Source organism: Pseudorca crassidens, chromosome X (genome assembly GCF_039906515.1).
Source record: "Pseudorca crassidens isolate mPseCra1 chromosome X, mPseCra1.hap1, whole genome shotgun sequence".
Classification (NCBI taxonomy): domain Eukaryota; kingdom Metazoa; phylum Chordata; class Mammalia; order Artiodactyla; family Delphinidae; genus Pseudorca; species Pseudorca crassidens.
Window position 1 is genome coordinate 71,685,058 of NC_090317.1, and position 9,317 is coordinate 71,694,374.

The 9,317-nt window shown below is 40.2% G+C and overlaps 1 pseudogene; it reads left to right on the forward strand.

Annotated features, from left to right (window-relative positions):
• The first annotated feature begins 4,054 nt into the window (after nt 1-4,054).
• LOC137216648 (uncharacterized) lies at nt 4,055-7,068 on the forward strand (annotated as a pseudogene).
• The last annotated feature ends 2,249 nt before the right edge of the window (nt 7,069-9,317 follow it).

Genomic DNA, 9,317 nt, shown 5'->3' on the forward strand with positions numbered 1-9,317 from the left:
AGTATCCTAGGTTGCAGGTTTTTCCATTTCAGTGCTTTAAATATATCATGCCACTCCCTTCTGACCTGCAAAGTTTCTGCAGAAAAATCAGCTGATAGCTTTATGGAGGTTCACTTGTATATGACTCTTGTTTTTATTTTGCTGTCTTTAGAATTCTCTCTTTTATCTTTAACTTTTGCCATTTTAATTATGATATGTCTTGGTGTGGGTCTCTTTGTGTTCCTCCTGTTTGGGATCCTCTGTGTTCTTGTATCTGGATATCTGTTTCCTTCTTCAGGCTTGGGAAGTTTTTGGCTATAATTTCATTAAATACATTTTCAAACCCCTTCTTTCTCTCTTCTCTCTCTGGGATCCCTATAAAGTGAATGTTGGTATGCTTGATGTTATCTCAAAGATCCCTTAAACTGTTTTGACTTTTAATTTTTTTTCTTTTTGCTATTCTGATTGAATGGTTTCCATTATTCTATCTTCCAGATCACTTATGCTTTCTTCTGTATCACCTAGTTTGCTGTTCATTCCCCCTAGTGTGTTTTTCATTTTAGTTATTTTATTCTTCGGTTCTGACTGGTTCTTTTTTATATTTTCTTATTCTTTGTTAAGATGTGTTTATCTATTCTTTTCCATAATTCAGTTTCTTATTCTTATTACTAATGCTTTGGACTCTTTGTCTAGTAAATTGTTTATTTCTGTTTCATTAATTTTTTTCAGGGTTTTCTCTTGCTCTTTAAATTGAGGCAAGTTCCTCTGTCTTCGCATTTTGCTTATCTTTGTCTGTCTCTGAAATTAGGTGAAACAGTTGCCTATGATGATCTTGAAGGGGTGTTCTTATGTAGGAGTATCCCTATACAGTCTGTGTGTGCCTAGTGGCTTTGGTGGGAGAGCTGGATTTGAAGTGAACACAAGTCAAGTCTTTCCTCAGGGTGCTGGCAGCTGCTGTCACCTTGGTAGACGGTAGGGCTGGAGATAGAAGGGCTGGAACTGGGTGTGAGATGGGGCTTCCCTTCAGTGGCTGTCACCACCCTACTGGGGGTGGGGGCTACCCCCAAGTTGCTGGAGCAGAAGCCCTGAGGGTCGGGTCCAACCTGGCTCAGTTCCCTTTAAATGTATGCTCTTTCCTGTCCCAGCACCAGCGCCCTTAGCCCCAGAGGGGAGCAGTGCTAGAGTAAGAGGGGCTGGTGTGGGTATTCAGCAAGGGTCGAGGTGTATGCTGTGGTGGTCTGGCTGCTGTCAGAGATCTGCTCTGCCTCTGATGTACTGCCTATACAATTACCTGTAATGGCGTCCCACTTCCTGCTCAGCTGCCTCTTAGGGTTTGAGCTATCACAGCATCTCATTGTTGGTCATGGTTGCCCATGCTCCAGTGTGGAGCTGCAATGCAAGGCAAATCATGCTGGAACGTTTGTTGGGCTCAGATTGGGGTACATGCTGGAGTGGTCAAGGAAAATGAGTCAGCCAGATATATGGTTTCTATCTGCCCTTTCCACTCTGCTTAGAGAGCAAGCAGGCATTTGTGTGCTCCTCTTGAGCAGAGTCCAGGATTATTCTAAATTCTTTGTCAGACAGCTCATAGATCTCCATTTCTTTAGGGTCAACTGTCATAGTTTTATTAGTTTCCTTTGGTTGTGTCATGTTTCCTTGATTATTTACAATCCTTGTGGCCTTATGTTGGTGTCTGTGCATTTGAAGAAGTAGAGATCTCTTTTGGTCTTTACAGACTGACTTGGGCTCTTCACCAATCAGCTCATCCAGAGATTCTGCGGGGGTCATCTAGTGTTGTCTATAAGTAGGTTATCCCCTGGAGTCCTTGGGTGGGCAGGTCTGGTGCCTGGGTCAGCAGGTGGGACATTCTGTTGCTTAGTTCCATGGGGCTATGTGAGAACTTTCTTCTTAGTTAATGTAGGTATTTGACACTGTATACTTTCCTCTTAGTACTACTTTTGCTGCATCTCATATGTCTTGGTATTGGTATTTGTTTTCATTTTCATTTTCCCCAAGATATTTTATAGTTTCCCTAGATTTCTTCTTTGATCCAATGGTTGTTCCAAGAGTATGTTGTTCAATTTCCAGATATTCATGAATTTTTCCATTTTCTTTTGTTACTGATTTTTAGTTTCATTCCATTGTGGTTGGAAAAGATACTTGGTATGATTTCAATCTTCTTAAATTTGTTAAGACATGTTTTGTGGCCTAACATGTGATCTGTCCTGGAGAATGTTCCATGCACTTTAGAAGAATGTGTATTCTGCTGCTGTTGGGTAGAATGTTCTGTATATATCTGTTAAGTACATTTGGTTTATACTGTTGTTCAAGTCTGCTTTTTCCTTATTGATTTTATATCTGAATAATCTGTCCATTATTGTAAGTGGGAGTATTAAAGTCTTCTACTATTATTGTGTTGCTGTCTATTTCTCCCTTTGGATCTGTCAATGTTTGCTATATATACTTGGGTGCTCTGATGTTGTGTGAGTATATATTTATAATTGGTTTATCTTCCTGTTGAATTGACATTCTTATCATTATGTAATGACCTTCTTTGTGTCCTATGACAGTTTTTTTAACTTAATGTGCTTTTGTCTGTTATAAGTAGGGCCACCCATGCACTCTTTTGGTTACAATTTGCATGAAATATCTTCTTCCATCACTTAAATTTCAGTCTATGTGTGACCTTAAATGTAAAGTGAGTCTCTTGTGGACAGTATACAGTTGTTGTTTTTTTAATCCACTTAACCATTGTATATGTTTTTAAAAAATTTTTATTGAAGTATAGCTGATTTACAATATTGTGTTCATTTCAGGTGTACAGCACAGTGATTCAGTTACATATATATATATGTGTATGTGTGTGTGTGTGTATACACACAAATTTTTCTTCAGATTATCTTCGCTTACAGGTTATTACAAAATATTGAGTATAGTTCTCTGTGCTATACAGTAGGTCCTTGTCAGTTATCTATTTTATACACAGTAGTGTGTGTATGTTAATCCCAAACTCCTAATTTATCCCTCCCCTCACCTTTCTCCTTTGGTAACCATAAGTTTGTTTTGAAGTCTGTCAGTCTGTTTCTGTTTTGTAAATAAGTTCATTTGTATCATTTTTTTAGATTCCACAAACATGTGATATCATATGATATTTGTCTTTCTCTGCCTGACTTACTTCACTTAGTATGATAATCTCTAGGTCCATCCATGTTGTTGCAAATGGCATTATTTCATTCTTTTTTATGGCTGAGTAGTATTCCATTGTATGTATGTACCACATCTTCTTTATCCATCTGTCGATGGACATTTAGGTTGTTTCCATATCTTGGCTATTGTAAATAGTGCTGTGATGAACATTGGGGTGCACCTATCTTTTCAAATTATGGTTTTCTCTGGATTTATGCCCAGGAGTGTGATTGCTGGATCATATGGTAACTCTATTTTAGTTTTTTAAGGAATCTCCATATTGTTCTTCATAATGGGTGTACCAATTTACATTCCTACCAACAGTGTAGGAGGGTTCTTTTTTCTCCACACCCTCTCCAGCGTTTATTATTTGTAGGCTTTTTGGTGATGGCCATTCTGACTGTTGTGAGGTGCTACTTCATTTTCATTTTGATTTGCATTTCTCTAATAATTAGCAATGTTAAGCATCTTTTCATGTGCACTGTATATGTTTTAATTAGTGACCTTAATCCATTTACATTTAAAACAATTATTGATAGGTAAGGACTTACTATTTATCTTCAGTGAAATAGATGGGAAGTCTACTAAGTTCTTACTTGATCTGTATAAGCAGAAGAGTTCTAGGTCAAGTGAACAATTTTAACTTGAATCATAAAAACAAAGTCACAGCCCCTCAATCAATTCCCAGATTTGAGCCAGTTTATAGATTCAGAATCCCTTAAATGAAGGGGAGGCTGGGTCCCCTTAAGGAAAGGCCTAGGTACACTGCCGAAAATTTATAGTGTTAATCTTTCTCCCAGCCTTCCCCAAAGGGATCTATGGCCTTTTACCAGGGTGACTTGCACATTGGGGCAAAGGAAATATCCAGACCTTTGGGGAATGACTTAACATGGCCTCTGAGCTGATACTAATTCCAGGAGATCCAAAATGTCACTGTATTCTACCAGTCAGAGTAGGGGCTTATGGACATCAGGTGATCAATGGAATTTCAGCTCAGGTCTATCTCACAGTGGGTCCGGTGGGTCCCCAAACCCATCCTGTGGTTCATATTTTCCCAGTTCTGGAATACATAATTGGAATAGTCATTTTCAGTAGCTGGTAGAATCCCTATATTGGTTCTTTGACCTGTGGAATGAAGTTATTATGATAGGAAATGCCAAGTGGAAGCCATTAGAACTACTTCTACTTAGGAAAATAGTAAACCAAAAGCAATACTGAATTTCTTGAGGGATTGCAGAGATTATTGCCACCATCAAGGACTTGACGGATGCAGGGGTGGGTGATTTCCACCACATACCAATTCAACTTGTCTATTTAGCCTGTGAAGAAAACAGATGGATCCTGGAGAATCACAGTGGATTATCATATGCTTAATCAGGTGATGACTCCAATTGCAGCTGCTGTACCAGATATGATTTCACAGCTTGAGCAAATTAACACATCCTCTGGTATCTGGTATGCAGCTATTGATCTGGAAAAAGCTTTTTAAAAATCCATACCTATTAAAAGACCACCAGAAGCAGTCTGTTTTCAGCTAGCAAGGCCAGAAATACACCTTTACTGTACTACCTAAGAGGTAAATCAACTCTCTAGCCCATGTCATAATTTAGTTTGAAGGAGTCTTGATCACCTTTCTCTTCCACGAGACATCACAGTGGTCTGTTACATTGATGATGTTATGTTGATTGGACCTAGTGACCTGGAAATAACAACTACTCTAGACTTATTGATAAGACATTTACATGTCAGATGGTGGGAAATAAACCTGACAAAAATCAGGGGGCTTCTACCTCAGTGAAATTTCTAGGGATCCAGTGGTATGGGGCATGTCGAGATATTCCCTTCAAGGTGAAGGGTAAGTTGTTGCATCTGGCCTCTCCTATAACCAAAATAAATAAATAAATAGGCACAATGTCTAGTGGGCCTCTTTGGATTTTAGAGGCAACATTTTCTGCATTTGGGTATGGTACTCTGACCCACTTACTGAGCCATCTGAAAAGGTGTTAGTTTTGAATGGGGCCATAACAAGAGATGGCTCTGCAACAGGTCTAGGCTGCCATGCAAGCTGCTGTGCTGCTTGGACCATAGGATCCAGCAGATCCAATAGTCCTTGAAATGTCAGTCGCAGATAGCAATGCTGTTTGGAGCTTTTGGCAGCCCCCCATAGGTGAATCAGAGCACAGGCCCTTAGGATTTTGGAGCAAAGCCCTGCTATCCTCTGTGGATAACTACTCTCTTTTTGAGAAACAGATTTGGCTTGCTAATGGGCAGCCTTAGTAGAGATGGAATGCTCAACTATGGGCCACAAAGTTACTCTGCAACCTGAGATGCCCATCATGAACTGAGTGTTTGACCCACTAAGCCATAAAGTTGGGCACACACAGCAGTACTCCATTATCAAATAAAAGTGGTGTATATTAGATAGGGCTCAAGCAAGCTTTAAAGGCTCATAAGTTACATGAAGAAGTGGCACAAACGCCCATGGTTCCCACTCCTGCTACACTACCATCTCTCTCTAAGCCTGTACCTAGGACCTCATGGGAAGTACCCTATAATCAGTTGACAGAGGAGAGAAGACCTGGGCCTGGTTGACAGATGGTTCTACATGATATGCAGGCACCAGCCGAAAGTGGACAGCTGCAGCACTAGAGCCATTTTTTGGGGACATCTCTGAAGGACGGTTGTGAAGGGAAATCTTCCCAATGGGTAAAATGTCGAGCAATACACCTGGTTGTTCACTTTGCTTGGAAGGAGAAATAGCCATACATGCGATTATATACTGATTCATAGGCTGTGGTCAATGGTTTGCCCGGATGGTCAGGGACTTGGAAGGAACATTATTGGAAAACTGATGACAAGAATATTTGGGGAAGAGGTATATGATAGACCTCTCTGGCAAAAATCTTGAAGATATTTGTATTCCATGTGAGTACTCACCAAAGTGTGACTCCAGCAGAGGAGGGTTTTAATAACCAAGTGGATAGAATGGCCTGTTCTGTGCCTTGTCAGTCTCTTTCTGCATCCACTCCTGTCATTGTCCAATGTCTTCATGAACAAAGTGGCCTTGGTGGCTGGGATGGAGGTTATGCATAGGCTAAGTAGCATGAACTTCCATTTACCGAGTGACCTGGCTACAGCCACTGCTGAGTGCCCAATTTGCCAGCAGCAGAAACCAACACTGAGTCCTGATATGACACTATTTACCATGGTGATCAGCCAGTTACCCTGTGGCAGATTGGTTACATTGGTCAACTTCCATCATGGAAGGGGCAGAATTTTGTTCTTAGTGGAATAGACATTACTCTGGATATGGATTTGCCTTCCCTGCGTGCAATGCTTCTGCCAAAACTACCATCCATGGGCTTACAGAATGCTTTATTCACCATCATAGTATTCCTCACAGCATTGCTTCTGATCAAGGGACTCATTTCACAGCAAATGAAGTGTGGCAATTAGCCCATGCCCGTGGAATTCACTGCTCTTACCATATTCCCCATCATCCTGAGGCAGTTGGCTTGATGGAACAATGGAATGACTTTTGAAGTTAAAGTGCCAGTTAGGTGGCAATACTTTGCTGGGCTGTGGCAAGATTCTTCAGGATTCTGCATATGCTCTGAATCAGCACCCAATATATGATGCTATTTCATGGAATCAAGGGTGGAGAATCAAGGGGTGGAGATGGGAGTGGCACCACCTGCTATTACCCTTAATGACCTACTACCCTTAATGACCTATTCCTGCACCTTTATGCTCTCTGCTGGCCTAGAGGTTTTAGCTCCAAAGGGAGGAATGTTTCCACCAGGAGACCCAACAATGGTTCCACTGAACTGGAAGTTAAGACTGACACCTGGCCACTTATCAACAGGTAAAGAAAGAAGGGACTTACTGTGTTGTCTAGGGTGATTGATCCTAACCACCAAGGGGAAATGGGACTGCTATCCCATAATGGAAGTAGGAAGAGGATGCCTGGAATACAGGATATCCCTTAGGGTGTCTCTTAGTATTACCATCCCCTGTGATTAAGTGAACAGAAAACTACAATAATCCAGTTCTGGCAGGACTACTAATGTCCCAGACCCTTTAGGAATGAAGGTTTGGGTCCCCCAAGTAAAGAACTACAACCAGCCAAAGTGCTGGCTGAGTGAAACGGGAATATGGAATGGGTAGTGAAAGAGGGTAGTTATAAATACCAGCTATAAGCACATGACCAGTTACAGAAATAAGGACTGTAATTGTCATGAGTGTTTTGTTATGAATATGTTTCTGTGTGTATACACACACACACACACACACACACACACACACACACATATATATATATATAATGGTTAAATTTATGTGTCAACTTGATAGGGCCATGAGGTGCCCAGATACTTGGCCAAACATAATGAGATTAACATTAAATCAGTAGACTGAGTATAGCAGGTTTCCCTCCTTAATGTGTGTGGGCCCCATCCCATCAGTTGAAAGCCTGAATAGAACAGAAATTTCTCCCTGAGGAAGGGAGAATTCTTCCTGGCTGACTGCTTTTGAACTGGGACATTGTTTTCTTCCCTGCCTTTGGATTTGAACTGAAATATCAGCTCTTCCTAGGTCTAGAACCTATCAGTCTTCAGATAGGAATGACAACTTTGGTTCTCCTTGTTCTCAGGCCTGTGGACTCAGATTAAAACTAAACCATTGGCTCTTCTGGGTCTCCAGCTTGCCAAGTCACTCTGCGTATTATGGGACTGGTTCGCCTCCATAACTGTGTGTGTTATTTCCTTATAATAAATCTCTCTATATATTGGGTTGGCCAAAAAGTTTGTTTGGGTTTTTCCATAAGATGTTATGGATGTCGTTTTTTCTTCCCTCTCTTTTTCCCTTGTCATATAACATAAGATATATTGACTTTACAACATAATATTTAAGTATTATTGTTAACTTTATTCTTTTTCCAGTTTTATTGAGATGTAATTGACATATAACATTGTATAAGTTTAATGTCTACAACATAGTGACTTGATATATGTATATATTGTGAAATGATTTCCACAATAAGTTTAGTTAACATCCATCACCTCACATAGCTACAATTTTTTTCTTGTGATGAGAACTTTTAAGATCTACTCTCTTAGCAACTTTCAAATATACATATAACAATAGATGTCATGTTATATATTACATCATCAGAACTTATTTTTCTTATAATTGGAAAGGTGTACCACCTCCCACCCCTAAATATTGCTAGCTTATATCATAGTATTTAAGTTACAGGATATAAAGGAGAAGAGTGCACATAACCCAAGTATTTTGCTTCCTTTTCTGGGGAAAGTGTTAGTGCATTTTTGGTTGTATGCAGATTGGTTGTATCATGTTAGGCAGAACTATGACCTTGTTCTTGTCCTTATTTGGAGATTAAGGAGATTTATATGGGTGCCAAGTTGACAAGGGCTGGACATATGATGGTCCATTTTGTGTGTCAACTTGGCTAGGCCACAGTGCTCAAATATTTGGTCAAACATCACATATCTCAGTGAAGGTTTTTTTTTTTAGATGTGATTAACATTTAAATCAGTGGACTTTGAGTAAAGCAGGTTATCTTCCATAATGTGAGTGGGTCTCATCCAGTCAGTGGAAGGTCTTAAGAGAACAAGGCTGAGGTCTCCAAGTAAGAGGGAAATCTGCCTCTAGACTGCCTTCAGACAGTCTGCTGCAGCATCAACTATTTCCTGGGTCTCCAGCCTGCAGACCTGCAATCACATTGGCCAATTCATTAAAAATTATTTTTCTTCCTCTCTCTCTCCCCCCTCACCCCCGCCTTCCCTCTCTTTTCTCTTTCTCTCTCTCTCTCTCTCTCTCTCTCTCTCTCTCTCTCTCTTCATATACACATATGTCCTATTGGTTCTGTTTCTTTGGAGAACAGAATACACAGTATATTAATATACTATAAGGGGAGTATTCAGTGGATGAGTTGCCTGATTACATCAGCCACTTCACCTGGGATATTCCACTTGGTACTTATAGGAAGAGTAGAGAGTTCCATTTCTCAGGGTAAATAAGGTTTACAGCAACTTACATCCAGTCCATCTGGCTAACAGTTTCCTTGGAATAACCTACTGTATATCTGTATCACGTACAGCTGTATGTGATTGTTCAATAGTGAGCTGTGA